The 14,110-nt window shown below is 35.8% G+C and overlaps 1 protein-coding gene and 1 pseudogene across 1 annotated transcript in view; one reads left to right on the plus strand and one right to left on the minus strand.

The window, feature by feature from the left end:
- The window catches only part of TENM1 (teneurin transmembrane protein 1), a 388,184-nt gene that overhangs the window by 284,087 nt on the left and 89,987 nt on the right, over positions 1–14,110 (minus strand). The gene's annotated exons all lie outside the window — the stretch shown is intronic.
- On the plus strand, positions 10,124–10,315 carry LOC119522746 (annotated as a pseudogene).

The raw sequence follows: 14,110 nt of genomic DNA on the forward strand, positions 1-14,110 counted from the left end.
TTATTATTGTCATAGTCATCATAATACACAACCCTATATTAAATTATTTTTAATTCCATATTTCAGAGAGGAATAAACAGACATTGCAGAAAGGTGACATTATGAAGGAGAAAACATACTTGGTATCATGTCCTATTCCATGCTACCATTTCTTTCACTCTATTTCAAAGGGATAACTCAGGTTTATGGTACGGCATTCTTTCTGAAACCCTAGAAGTCAGAAGATGAAGACTTGCCTCACTTTCTGATTTGCTGATTGTAAATGTGGTCATCTCACTTAACTTGTAAGATGACTCTTAGTTTCCTAATTGATAAAACAGGAATTAGACTAAGAATAATTAAAAACTATTAAATTTAAGTCTGAAAATTTAGACTTCTTTTGAAAATCCAAAGGAATACTCTTATACTTTTTGAGAGCATTGAAAAATATGTATTCTCAATTATGTTTTATTGGTTGGTGTAGATTAGATGCCATTGTCTGGAGATAGGCATGGGATATATAGAGCAAAGGCATATAGGGAGCAGTGTTGGTGAAAATGTCTATTTATATATGGAGAGACATCTGTTATTGTAGTCATTGAACCACTAAATTTAAGTGGCAATTATTAACTTCTGTTTCATACACTGAAACAAAAGAACACTAATTGTCACCCAAGATTTGCTATTTATTGCATAGTTAATGGAAAATACTGAATGATTTTAGCCTCTGAGTTCAGATAGAGGGTTTGGCAAAAAAAAAATCTATTTACTCTCTGATCCCTAAGCTTGTATAGTTTACAGTGAGAATTCCATAAAAAAAAAAAAACAAAATTATCTCAATGCATTTAGTTCCTTGGTTCAGATAAAAATAATTTGAATAGCAAGGGTTATGTGTAGGCATGTTTGTAAATATACAAAGGAGGAAGAAGGGGAAGTATTGATCTGTATTCAGATTTATTCCACAATGTATGTATGGTGAGAATAGTGCAACAATATCCTCATCTGTAAAATTTATAGCATGGCCACTATTTTGTGATATCAAATTAGATGACTATAAATATCTGAAAACTAAATACTATTCTGAAACTTTAAAAAAATAGAGGGGCATATAGGGAAAAAATATACCTATTGCAAACTAATTACCATTAGTAGTATTTAACATTCTTTCATCAACAGTAACAAATGTACTATACCAATACTATAAGTCAACAATGGAGGGGGGTAGTTAGGGGTATGGGAGGATTTGAGTTTCCTTCCTTTTGTCCGTATTTCTTTTCTGAAGCAATGAAAATGTTCTAAAAATTGAAAAAACTTAATTGTGGTTATGGATGCACAGCTGTATGATGGTACCAGGGGCAATTGATTGTATTCTTTGGATCTTTGGATAATTGTATGGTATGTGAACAACCTCAAAAAGTAAAAAAAATATTTTTAAAAAATCCCAATAGACTTCTTTGCAGAAATGGAAAAGTTAATAATCAAATTTATATGGCTGGATAAGTGGCCTTGAATGCCAAAACCACCTTGAAAAAGAGAACAAAACTGGAAAAGTCACACTTCCTAATTTTAAAATTTATTACAAAGCTACCCTAATTAAAACAGTGTGATGCTGACACAATGATAGATAAACAGACCACTTTGGTAGAATTTAAAGTTCAGAAATAAATGCACACACCTTTGGCCAATTCATTTTTGACAAGGGTGCAAAGTCCACTTGATTGGGAAAGAACAGTCTCTTCAAGAAATGGTGCTGGGAGAAGTGGACAGCCATATGCAAAAGAATGAAGGTGAACTCCTTCCTCACACTCTTATAAAAATAAACTTAAAATAGATCAAAGACCTAAATATGAGAACCAGAACTATAAAATTCCTAGAAGAAAATGTAAGGCAGCATCTTCAGGACCTTGTGTTAGGCAGTAGGTTCTTAGACTTTACATGAGAAGCAAAAGTAACAAAAGAAAAAATAAATAAATGGGACCAAATCAAAATAAAAACATTTGTAAATCAAAGGACTTTCTAAAGAAATTAAAAATAGAACCTACTGAATAGGAGAAAATATTTGGAAACCACATATCTGATAAGGGTTTAATATTCAAAATATGTAAAGAATGCTTAGAACTCCATGACACAAAGACAAATGACCCAATTTAAAAATGGGAAAATACATGAATAGACATTTCTCCAAAGAAGATATACAAATGTGTAGTAAATAAATGAACAGATGCTTGATGTCATTAACCACCAGAGAAATGCAAATAAAAAACCACAATGTGATACCATTTCACACCCACTAGAATGGCTACTATTAAAAAATGGAAAAGAACTATCATTGGACAGGATGTGAAGAAACAGGAACATTCATACATTGTTAGTGGGAATGTAAAATGGTGTATCCACTGTGGAAAACAGTTTGATGATTCTTCAGAAAGTTAAGTATAATTACCATGTGATCCGGCCATCCCAATTCTTGGTATATAACCCAAAGAATTGAAAGCAGGGACTTGAACAGATATTTACAAACCAATGTTCATGACAGTATTATTGACAACTGCAAAAGGTGGAAGCAACTCAAGTGTCCATAAACAGAAAAGGCTAAACAAAATGTGGTCTATACATACAATGTAAGACTATTTGGCCATAAAAAGGAATAAAGTTCTGATGCATGCTACAACATGGGTGAACCTTGAAGACATGTTGAGTGCAATGATCCAGACACAAAAGGACAAATAGTGTACAATCTTAATTATAAAAAATAAGCAGAATATGCAAATTCTTAGTCAGAAATGAAAACATAAGTTATTAAGTATCAGGTGGGAAAGGGTAATGGGGAGTTAAACTTTAATTGGTGTGGAGTTTCTGTTTCAGGTGATGGAAAAATTTTGGCAATAAATGATGGTAATGGAGGCACAACTTTGTGAATGTAAGTAACACCAATTAATATTACATTTGAACAGGGATAAAAAGGGAAATTTTAGGTTATATATAAGTTACCAAACACACACACACAAGAAACCCATAGTGGAGAGGAAGATGGCGGAGTAGGGAGCTCCAGGACTCAGTCATAACAACATAAAACCAATTAAACAGGAGGGAACTGTCTGAAACAATTATTTTGAAACTCTGGAGGCCCAAAGAACACTGTAAAACATCCAGAGAAGAGTGGGAGGAAGAGGTTGATAAATTTCAGTAAAGAACAGTAAATTGCTCTCACTGCACACTGACTACCAGCACCCATCCCCCAGTCTTACAGCAGGCTGCAGTTGGGTCCATCCCCTGGTTAGCTCACTGCTGACAGAAAGGGACATGAAAATCCTGTTCCCCAAGACCAGGGGTTAGCACAGCTATTCACTGATAAGCAACATTGGATCCCTGGTAACCTGGCTATGAAGGTGGCCAGTGTTTCAACCCACCATGGACAAAGGCAGTGGTGGCCAATATTCAATCTGCCACAGACAAATGCCATGGTTTATAATTAAAGGCACTACACTCCCTCAGGGCTGTAGGGGAAAGTTAGTTGAAGGGCTGTATCTTTCTGGGCAGGCCAAGAAAGCTCAACTTTGGGGAGTCATGAAAGAAGCTCTTGTTGCACTTCCTGACCCCTACACAGGGGATTTTGGAGCCAGTATTGGCCTCCCTCAGGGGTCCCTGGCCCTGTTCTGGTTGGGAAAGACTGTCTTGGGAAAGTCTCCTCTGGCATGCCCCTCCACTCAGAATTTCCCCTCCAGGTGAAAGCATTTTGAGACAACAAAAATAGTATAGGATAATATAGAGGTGAAGAATTTGGGGGCAAAGACTCGCTGGCTTTGAACACTATTAAGAGGAAGGTCTGTCTCCTGGGAAACAGAGGTGGAAAACCAAACTCTTGCAAGCAGGGGAACTCCAAAATAACTAACAAGAAAGAGCCCAGGATAAGATAAGGGACTTGAAAGAAAAATTCTGCAAACTGCATTCCACTTAGGAAGACCTTCCAGATAGGAGGGCTAAAGTTCAAGAAAATCACTATCTTATCACCAGCTGCTTACAAAATCAAGAAACAGACATCTCAGGGGATAAGTCCCAGAGTTAATATCTTCAAATATTAAAATGTACAGTACAAGATACTGAAACAGGGGTACAAGATAAAGGAACAGGTAGTGATGGCCAATACAAAGGAAGAGGATAAAAATCCAAAAAAAAAAAAAAAAAAAAAAAAAACACCAAAAAAGAGACATATGAGAAGCTTAGTAAAGAAATAGATATTTTAAAAAGGAACCAAACAGAACTCCTGGAGTTGAAGACCGCAAAGTGTAATGAAAAACTCCCAGGAGGGTTTCCAGAACAGTATGGAGCTGGAAGAAAAAGGAATCCATGAACTGGAAAATGAGAAACTTAAAATGAGTCAGGCTGAAAAGCAGAAGGGAAAAAAAATTACAAAAAGTGAAAATAGCATAGACACCTCTGTGACACAATGAACCATGACAATGTATGCATCATGGGAGTCTCAGAAGGGGATGAAAGAGAGAAAGGGACAAAAAGAATAATCAAAGAAGTAATGATGAAGAAGATCCCAAACTTAGCCAAAGATGTGAATATGCACATCCAAGAAGCCCAGAGAACACCAACCAGGGTAAACATGATGGAAAATACACCTCATCATATACTGATCATGCTATGAAATGCAAAGGATAAGGAGAGAGTTCTGAAAGCTGCCGGAGAAAAGCAACATGTTGTGTAAAAGGGAGTCCCAATTAGATAGTGCCTATTTCTCATCAGAAATATGGAGGAAAGAAGGCAGTGGTGTGAAATACTTAAAATACTGCAAGGAAATAACAGCCAATGAAGAATTTTATATGCAGTGAGACTTTCTTTCAAAAATAAGGGACAGATTAAGATCTTCCCAGTTAAACAAAAGCTGATGGAGTTCTTCACCATTAGACCTGCCCTGTAAGAAATGCCAAAGGGAGTTCTTCAGACTAAATGGAAAGGACACTAGATAGTGGTTCAAAGCAGAATAAACAAATAAAGATCTGTGGTAAAGATAACCATTTGGGTAATTATATATGCCAGTGTTATTGTGGTATATTGTTTTTTATGTAACTACTTCTTACGTTCTGCAGGTGCTAAAATGCAAATGCATGAGAAGTAATAATAACTCTATGGATTTGGATGTACAGTGTAAAAAGATACAAGTGGTAACAAATAAAAAGTAAGGTGGGGGACAGATGGGTATAGGAAAAGGATTTGTGTGTGCAATTATAGTTAATTTGGTATCAAACCAAATATAATTGTTATTTATATAGGATGTTATAGTTTAACTCCATGGTAACTGCTAGGAAAATAAATGAAAAATATATTTAGATAGAAAAGAGAAGGCACTCAATGTACAAAACAAAAAAATCAAATAAATATAAATGGAGACATTAATGGAAGAATTGAGAAACAAAATAGATATGATATACAAAGATGTGGCAGCCCATGGCCTGAGCAAAACAGGCCTGTAGATCTTGGTGCACAGCGGTCTGCATGATCTAGGCAGCTAATGTTTAACCTATTGTCTTTGTAAGCCAATAAAGAGAAAAAGGGTAAATTGACCTTAAAATGTAACTTTATGTGAACCAGGCAGGAAGTGAGAGGCTCTTGTTTCACAAAAAGAGCAAAATATAATTGTTCAAGTGTTATTCTAGTCTTTCCTGCACCACTGCTCAGGTCAGAGTGACCTGTTCCTGCATCTATGCTCCCTCACCCTTAGGAATGTCTTTGTCTTAAACCCTTACAAATGGCTTACTGTCCTCTTTGCATTGCATGGTTGACTTCCCTATGAATGCAATGTCTGCCCAGCCTGAGATAGCTGTCATGATTTCTCCATGACTTCTCACCCTGTAAGTAAGCCTGGAATAAAAGTTCATTTGTTCCAAGTGCTCATTGTCTTCTTTGGCCTCTGGACTGGCATGGCCCTCATGGGCTGCAACAAAAGGCTAAATAGCAAAATGGCTGAAGAAAATTTGTATATCAGTAGTGATTTTAAATGTAAATGGATTAAATTCTTCAGTAAAAGCAGAGATTAGCAGAATGGATAAAAAAGAATGGCCCAACTCTATGGTTTCTTCAAACATACAAGTAGGTTTAAAGTGAAAAGATGGAAAAAAAATGTACCATGAAAGTAGTAAACAAAAGATAGCTGGGGTAGTTATACTATCATCAGATAAAATAGACTTTAAGCCAAAAACAGTCATGGTGGGCAAAGAGGGTCCCTCATATATTGATAAAGGGGGCAATTCAACAAGGTGTTGCAATAATTATAAATATATATGCAGGTAACAATAGAACTCCAGAGTATATGAAGCAAATACTGACAGATTTGAAAGGAGAAATTGACAGTTCTACATTAATAGAAGGAGACTTTAATACATCATTTTCAATAATGGATCAAACATCTAGTCAGAAGATCAATAAGGGAATACAAGACATGTATGATACTCTAAACTACACCAAAAAGACATAGAACCCTCCACTCAACAAAATCAGAACATACATACTTCTGAGTGCACATGGATTATTCTCCAGGATAGACTGTATGTTAGCTCACAAAACATGTCTCAATAAATTAAAAAAAATTGAAATCATACAATGGATATTCTCCAACCATGATGGATTGTTGCTAGAAAATAATAAAGGGAGAGACAGGAAACTCACAAATACATGGAAGTTAAAAAACATACTCTTAAAAAACCAATGGGTTAAATAGGAAATCACAAGTGAAATTAGGAAATGTCTTCAGGTGAATGAAAATGAAAATACAACATACCAAAATTTATGGAAACAGCAAAGGCAGTGCTGATAGGCAAATTTATAGCTCTAAATGCTTACTTTAAGAATAAAAAAGACTTCAAATCATTTGCCTAAGCTCAAAACTGTAAGAACTAGAAAAAGAAGAGGAAACTAAATACTACGTGAGCATAAGGAAAGAAATAACAAAGATTAGAGCAGAAATAAATGGAATTGACAATAAAAAAGTGATAGAATCAACAAAATGAAAAGTCAGTTCTTTGAAAAGATCAATAAAATTGACAAATCTTTAACTAGACTGACAAAGAAAAAAAGAGGGAGGATATGAATAAAGAAAATCAAGAATGAAAAAGGGGACATTACTACTGAACCTGCTGAAATCAAAAGGACTATATGAGAAGACTATGAACATTAGATAGCTAGATGAAATGAACAAATTCTTAGAAACACACAAATTCTTAGAAATACACTGATTCAAGAAGAAATATAAGATCTCAGCAAACCAATTAATAGTAAAGAGATTGAATCAGTAGTCAAAAACCTCCTAACAAAGAAAAGCCCCAGACCAGATGGCTTCACTTGGGAATTCTACAAAACATTCCAAGAAAACTTAACTTCAATTCTGCTCAAAATCTTCCAAAAAACTAAAGAAGGATGACACACCCTAATTCATTTGTGAGGCTAGCATCACTGTCATACCAAAGATGGATGAAGGTACCTACAGAAAACTACAGATAAATATATCTTTCAAATATAAATGCAGCAATCCTCAACAAAATACTAGCAAACTGAATCCAATAGTATATTAAGAGTTACACACCATAATCAAGTAGGATTTATCCCTGGTATGCAAGGTTGGTTCAAGATAAGAAAATCAATGAATGTAATAAACCACATTAACAAAATGGAGGGAATAAAACACACAATCATCTAGGTGATGAAGAAAAGGCATTCAAGAAAATACAGCACCCATTCTTTTCTTAATGCAATTTTATTGAGATATATTCACATAACACATAATCATACAAAGTATACAATCAGTTGTTCACAGTATCATCATATAGTTTTGCATTCATCACCACAATCTTTGAAAATTTTCATTACTCCAAAAAAATTAAAAATTAAAACAAAAAAGAATATGCAAAACATCCTATTCCCCTCCTTCCCCACAATGTTCATTTACTTTTTTAAATATGGTTTTATGGAGATATATTCAAACATGCTACAGTCATCCATGGTGTACAATCAATTATTCACAGCACCATCATATAGTTGTACATTCTGAAACAATTTTTCAGAATCAATTTTTGAAACTTTTCGTTACTCCAAAATGAAAATAAAAGCAAAAAAGAACACCCAAAACTTTCCATCCCATCCATCCCACCATATTCTTCATCTAATTTTTGCCCCCATTTTTCCATCCATCTGTTTATACACTGGATAAAGGGAGTGTGATCCACAAGGTTTTCACAATCACAGTCACACTGTGCAAGCTACATAGTTATACAATTGTCCTCAAGAATCAAGGTCACTGGGTTACAGTTTGACAGCCTCAGGTATTTCTCTCTAGCCATTCCAATACACTGAATAATAAAAAGAGGTATTTATATAGCACATAAGAATACCCTCCAAAGTGACCTCTTGACTCCATTTGAAATCTCTCAGCCACTGAAACCTTATTTTGTTTCATGTCTCTTCCCCCTATCGGTCAAGAATATTTTCTCAATCTCACAGTGCTGGGTCCAGGCTCATTCCAGGAGTCATTTCCCACATTGCCAGGGAGATTCACACCCCTGGGGTTATGTCACACATAGGGGGGAGGGTAGTGGGTTCACCTGCCAAGTGGGCTTAGAGAGGGGGGGCACATCCAAACAACACAAAGGCTCTCTGGGGGAGACTCTTAGGCACAATTTTAAATAGGCTTAGCCTCTCCTTTGCAGCAACAAGCCTCACAAGGGAAAGATCACAGGCTCAGCCCACCAAATTTTTAATCCTCAATGTTTGCAAGAAAATCTGCATTAACCAAGGTAGGGAAGTCCAACATTTCTGTATTTCTCCCCAGTTCCTCGGGTGTCCCCACAAATACAATTTTACTCTCTGCCTATCATTCTGGGATGTATTGAGATTTCAACTCAGCCTGTACAATCTCACCAAATCCCACTTCCCATTCAAAGTTCCATGCACCTGAGGTGTTCAAACAAACTGATCATACAAGTTAAATTATCTAATGTGCTACAGGAAATATAGATCCTGCACCAAATAAACATCTCCTACCTTGGACTTGCACAAAAGTTGTAGTTCTAAACCCAGTTAGTGTTGCCCTTTACCCTTTGACAACACCCATTCTTGATAAAAATACATAGAACACCAAGAATAGAAGGAAACTTCCTAAACATGAAAAAGGGCATATATTAAGAGCCCAAAGCTAACATCCTAATTATTGGTGAAAGCGTTCCCTGTAAGATAAGGAACAAGACAAGCATGCACACTGTAACTATTGTTATTCAATATTGTGCTGGAAGATCTTGACATGGCAATTAGGTAAGAAATAGAAACAAATTTCATCAAAATAGGAAAGAAGGAAGGAAAACTTTTTTGAGCTAATAAATGAAGTCAGCAAAGTGGTGGGATACAAGATCAACCTGCAAAAATCAGTAGTGATTCTATAAACAAGCCAAGAACAGTTGGAAGAAGAAACCAAGAAAAAATTCTGCTTATTATAGTAACTAAAAAATCAAACATCTAGAAATACATGTAAAGGATTTTTACACATAAAACTACAAAACATTGCTAAAAGAAACTAACAAAACCTAAATAAGTGGAAGGATATTCCATGTTCATGGATTGGAAGACTAAATATCATAAGATGTCAATACTACCCAAATTGATTGACAGATGCAATGCAATCAGAATCAAAATTCAAACAGCTTAATTTTCAGAAATGGAAAAGTCAATTATCAAAATTATTTGGAAAGTTAAGGGGCCCTGAATAACCAAAAACATCTTGAGAAAGAAAAAAAAAATTGGAAGAGTTGTGCTTCCTGACTGTAAAGCATATTACAAAGCTACAGTGGTCAAAATGGCATGCTACTGGTATAACAAAATGTAAGTTAACCAATGGATTCAAACTGAGAGATAAGAAATAGACCCTCATATCTATGGCCAATTGATATTTGACAAGGTTGCCTGTCCACTCAACTAGGAAAGAATACTCTTCAACAAATGGTGCTGGGAGAATAGGATATCCTTTTGCAAAAGAATGAAAGAGGCCCTTTCAGTCCTTGCACACCAGAGACAAGACAAAGAAAATGTAAGGAGTTGGTGTTGCCATTTCTCTGCCCATGGTTTCTGTGCTTTTCACAGAGCCTCCCAAAGCACCATGTTGGGGCAGAGCATCTAGAGGTTCAAGATCTTTGTGGTCTGTATGAGCCACTATGAGGAGGGTCCTGAGAAGAATTTGCCATTTTTGGTGGAAAACAAGTGATGGTTGCTAGTTATGATGACTTTGTACCTTGGATCCAGATATGCAGCACCTTTTTTTATAGTAAGACACCAACTTCTTAAGAAATAGGATGTTTTAGTTCATCCATGAAAGAGCTATGAAGAGGAGCATTTTAAGAAGCTCAATCCTGAAATAAGGATCAAACTCTGTTAAATTCATATATTAAACTCACATAGTATATTGGATATGTTTGTAAATAAATGTACTACATGAATGCCTAATGCCTCTTATTCTCTGAAATATAGAATGTGTTAATTGAGCATGTGCTTGGTTTTTATTTTGGTAATATTCCATTATTAGTTTTCTGATTAAAATATGTGTGGATTTAGATTGTTTCATGGTCTTAAATTGTGGGATTTTATTTAATTCTTGATTCCTAATTTAGAACATTGTTGGTAATTTATGCTATAAAAGAAAAATGCAAACTTGACTTTGGGTGTCCTATAATAATTTTAAAACTTTCAATCTAAAAGGAGAAGATTTTGCCTGCCCTTTTACTTTAAAGGAGTAAGTTGGGTTCTCTCTTTTGTGGTAATAGGTTAGTCATGAGAAAAACCAATAGTACATATCCTTTCAAGTTCTGGTTAACTTAAGTGTGTGTGAGCTTCATTTTTTTCTCTATGACCATAGCCTGAAACTGAAATTTTTCCCATGATAAATGAACCTTGGCTAGTAATGACCTTGTTTAGATTGAACAAAACTAGAGTATTTGAATGAAATATAATAGCATGTAGGATAGAATATAGGAAATATCACCAATTTATTTTAGAGGCTTGACTATAATATATCCTAGTAGAAGGTGACTCTGATTCATAATTGTATCAGTGAATCAAATATATATTATAATGCCTAGTGAAATACTGCTTGCCATTTAAAATCAAATGACTTAGACTGTAGGGCTTTGTATTAAGCAGGTGAAAATAAAACTAATTGGCTACTGAATATTTTAATTCCCATTTGGACACTGTTGGAATACTACTAGTGTTAGAAGAATACCGTAAAACACATATGGAAAACTGGCTGTCTGCTTGACCTCCAAACTTTGCTTTTGGTGAGGGGGTGTTTTACTGCTATAAGCCAACATTAAATCTATATCTGAGTTCTTGAAAAAAGAAGAATGAAAGAGGACCATTATCTCATACCATTTACAACAATCAACTCAAAATGGATCAACAACCTAAATATAAGAACCAGGATCATAAAATTCCTAGAAGAAAATGTAGGAAAGCATGTTCAAGATAATGTGGAAGCTGAAGATTTCTTAGACTTTACACCCAAAGGATAAGCAATGTTATTTCAAATACGTGAGATCATATGATACTCATCCATTTGTGCCTGGCTATTTCACTCAACATGATGTCTTCAGGGTGCATCCATGTTGTGTCACATCTGTCAGGACTTCATTACATTTTATGGTTGAATATAATATTCCATTGTATGTATACACTTCATTTGTTTACCCATTCATAGGTTGATTGATATTGGTTGCTTCCATTGTTAGGAAATTGTGAATAATGCCACTATGAACATCAATGTGCAAAAATCTATTTGAATATATGCTTTCAATCCTTTTGGGTATATACCTAGTAGTGGGATTGCCAGGTCATATGGTAGTTCTATACTTCCTGAGAACCACCCATCTTACACAGTGGCTGGACCATTCTACATTCCCAGCAGCAATGAATGAGTGTTCCTATTTCTCCACATCCTCTCCAAAACTTATTTTCAATTTTTTAAATAGCAGCCATTCTAATGGGTGTGAAATAGGATCTCAATGTGTTTTTTTTTAATTCAGTTTTATTGAGATATATTCACATACCATACAATGATCCATGGTGTAGAATCCACTGTGCACAGTACCATCATATAGTTGTGCATTCACCACCCCAATCTATTTTTGAACATTTTCCTTACTTCAAAAAGAATAAAAATAAGAATAAAAATAAAAGTAAAAAGAACACCAAAAGCATTCCACCCCCATCCCACCCTATTTTTCATTTAGTTTTTGTCCCCATTTTTCTTCTCATCTGTCCATACACTGGGTAAAGGGAATGTGAGCCACAAGGTTTTCACAATCACACTGTCACACCACGTAAGCTACATAGTTATGCAATCCTCTTCAAGAATCAAGGCTACTGGGTTGCATTTCAATAGTTTCAGGTATTTCCTTCTGGCTATTCCAATGCACTAAAAACTAAAAAGGGTTATCTATATAGCGCATAAGAATGCCCTCCAGAGTGACCTCTCAGCTCCATTTGAAATCCCTCAGCCACTGAAACTTTATTTTGTTTCATTTCACATCCCTCTTTTGGTCAAGAAGATTTTTGCAATCCCACAACACTAGGTCCATGCTCATCCCCAGGAGTCATGTTCCATGTTGCCAAGGGGAGATATACCCCTGGGAGTCATGTCCCATGTAGAGGGGAGGGCAGTGGGTTCACCTACAAAGTGGGCTTAGAGAGAGAGAGATGCCACATTTGAGCAACAAAGAGGCTCTCTGGGGGTACTCTTAGGCACAATTACAAGTAGGCTTAGCCTCTCCTTTGCAGTAGCAAGCTTCTTAAGACCAAGCACCAAGATTGAAGGCTGGGCCTATTAAATTGTTAGTCCTCAATGTTTGTGAGAATATCAATAATAACCAAGGTGGGAAAGTACATTTCTGCATTTTTCCCCAGTTCCTCAGTGGGGCCCTGCAAATATATTTTTAGTCTCTGCCCAAATTACTTCTGGATGAACTAGGATATCACACTAACCCCCACAAACCTACCAGATCTCACTTCCTATTCAAGGTTCCATGTAATCATGGTGTTTGAATAAACTGACCATACAAGTAAAATTATTTAGTGTGCTGCAGAAAATATAGATTGTGCACCAAATAAACATCTCTTCCCTTGGTCTCACACATAAGTTGAAGATTTAAAACACAGTCAATATTGTCCTTTTCTTTTTGGTCTGATTTGCCTTAGTCCTAATCAGATCCACTTCATTCATATCCCTAATTGAAGTCTGAACTCTTTTTCAGCTTTTTAACAGTTGCTGTATGAGGCAATACTGATAGTCACAGCTGCCGAGCTCTAGCTCTGAGTCTCAGGTGTCACACAGATACCCAAAGTTCAAGAGACTAACAAGGTTATACACAAAGAGCTCAGCATCTCAGAATTTGGAGGTAACCATTACAATGCAGGAATAGATGTGACTGACATTAGACCTTACAATATAGGGACTATTACAATAAGCATTCCCCTGATAAGCTGTGCTCTAAGATTCAATTCTCAGAGTTTACACATTATAGTTGGTCCATATTATTGAGGGATTATAATGTTTGCTTTTCATTTCTGCTGTACTTAACTCAAAATGCTGTCCTCAAGATCCATTCACCTAGTTGCCTGTCTTACAGCTTCATTCCTTCTTGCAGTTGCTCAATATTCTATTGCATGCATACACATCATTTCACCATTCTGTTCACCAGTCAATGTACCCTTAGGCTGCCTCCATCCATTGCAAATTTTAAATTCTGCCACTATAAACAAATGTCCATTCATGTCCTAGATCTTCCAAGTATATACCCCAAAATGAGGTTACAATACATTATGGCACTCACATACTTAATTTCTTGTGGAACCACCACACTGTCTCCAAGATAGCCTGCATCATTCTACTTCCTCACAAACAGTAAACAGGTACATCTCTCTCTCCAGGTTTTCTCCAGCCCTTATATCCCTCTGTGTATATCTTATGGAGGTATATTCACATACCATACAATTATCTACAGTGTACAATAAATAGTTCACAGTATCATCTTATAGTTGTGCATTCATCACCACAATCAGCATTTGAACACACTCATTACTCCAAAAGTTTTTC

The sequence above is a fragment of the Choloepus didactylus genome, chromosome X, assembly GCF_015220235.1.
Source record: "Choloepus didactylus isolate mChoDid1 chromosome X, mChoDid1.pri, whole genome shotgun sequence".
Lineage (NCBI taxonomy): Eukaryota > Metazoa > Chordata > Mammalia > Pilosa > Megalonychidae > Choloepus > Choloepus didactylus.